Source organism: Harpegnathos saltator, unplaced genomic scaffold, assembly GCF_003227715.2.
Source record: "Harpegnathos saltator strain DR-91 unplaced genomic scaffold, Hsal_v8.6 scaffold714, whole genome shotgun sequence".
In the NCBI taxonomy this organism is placed as follows: domain Eukaryota; kingdom Metazoa; phylum Arthropoda; class Insecta; order Hymenoptera; family Formicidae; genus Harpegnathos; species Harpegnathos saltator.
In genome coordinates this window covers 769,087-771,111 of record NW_020230554.1, presented here as the reverse complement: position 1 = coordinate 771,111, position 2,025 = coordinate 769,087, and positions in this window count along the sequence as shown.

The following is a 2,025-nucleotide window of genomic DNA, read 5'->3' as shown; positions in this document are numbered from 1 at the left end:
TCTCTCTCTCTCTCTCTCTCTCTCTCTTCCTCTCCTTTTATCTCTTTCGTTTCGCCGGAGGTAGATTATAGATAAATAATCTGAAGAAGGATTCTGTGAAAAAGACTTACATATTCATCCCACCGTGGGTAATTGCGCTTTCGCGTCCAGCCTCTTTCTCTCATCGAGAGCGCGGACTCAAGTTCTCGCAAATTAAAGCGGCGGCAAAATTAAATAGAAAAACGGGGGTTGCGATTAAAACGTGCGATATATCCGCGCGCATACATATAACAATAAACGCACATTTATCGCGCGCCGCGTCGCTTTTAATCATTTTAATCACTCGCCCACGCACCGACGGCGCACGAGTGTCCGCGTGCGACAACAATGATAGTCGTAGCGCCGTGACTTTTAATTACTTTAATCACTTCTCTATTTACGACACACGGCGTGTATTTTAACACGGGATAACGGCGGCAATTATACGGGTGTCGTTACTTTCAATTAGACGCTCTCATATCCGCGAGACGGCGTAGCTTAACGATACAAGCCGGGGAAAGAAAGATAGATTAGAAGGCAGCAGCGCGCAGCGCTCGCAACGAACGAATGGGGGTGGACGAGTGTAGTGAAGCTGCAACGTGCGGTCAGAAAGGGTTGCGGTTTCGCCGCTCGTCGTCGTCGTCGTCGTCCTCGTCGTCGTCGTCGTCGTCGTCGTCCTCGTCGTCATCGTAGTCGTAATCCTCGTCGTCGTTCTCTCCACACGCACCTACGTTTCCCTGTAACCTCGCCTAATGGTCGACTAATTGGCGGAATGCAAATAAATATCCACCGGCACCGCCGCGAGAGCCGGCCGCCTCCTGGGGCCCGGCTCTGTATGAGGATATATTGCCTTCGGACATGCATTGCCACTTCGATGACTGCGCGCTTTCGCGCCGGCCGTGGATACCGGACGGATGACGGAGTTTTCCACGGAGGGCCGCGTCGTATACGGCTATCGTGTTATCCTCGATGGGCTGGTGGAATAGCGAGCTGCGGCAGGAAACGTAATCCTGGGAACGAAGCGGGTCGTTCGCGCGCTTGGCGAATTAACCCCTTAGCTGTTGACGATGACGGAAATATCCGCGGGAAGAAAAGTGGCCCAAACTGTTGACGAAGGAAATATCCTCGCATTCTAAGAAAAAAATACTCAGCGGAGGAATTGGGACAGGACGCTGTTTTTTATGTTTCTCGTTAAATTGAAATCCGAGGTGGAAAATTGCGACTTTTCTTTCCGCGGATATTTCCGTCATTAAGGGGTTAAGGTCTTGCCTGCAATAGATGATCTGAGTTTGAAGAAACTGACCTGAATTGTAGTCGAATATTCCTCGTAACATTGTCTGTGACTGAACAATTTCTTAAGACTCTCAAGGCTTAAAGTACCAATTTAAGTTGTAATTTCTAACCTTAAGTAAATTGGGCAATCCTCAACACGTAAATCAGCACTTTACACCTTAAGCATTAAAAAACTCATCGCAATCAATCGCAATGATCACAACATGATCGGTCGCAATCAAAGTTAAGATGGATGTATTCGACTGCTTAAATAATCTGGTGTAGAGTGAGCCTAAATGAACATCGAGGCGCGGTTCACGCGCGCGCATATTATATGCGGGCGATTCCGTGCGTCTTCGTCGTCGCTGCTGCTGGAAAGAAAGGCACTCGCTCGTTAACGGGCTATTTGGAGTCACGCGCGCGGCGGATCGATCTGGCAATTCGCGAATTACGAGGACGCCGCGCGTTCGTTCGCCCTAGGCTTGGCCTCGACTCGGCGTCTCCGATTTGTCGCTGTATATCAAATTAATGCGTCGATTCGGGCGTTTCGCGCACACTATGCTCGCCGTTTCGTATCTTCGCTTCCTTCGTTCCCCTGGTCATTATAATTCACATCAGTCACGGGTCCTTCATTAAGGCCGAGAGATAGATGTGAGCCGTAAGTGTCAAAAGTTTGCCGTCCCTTGTCCTGTCTAATATTATCGCCCGCGTTGTTACGATAGCCAGATGGCATAA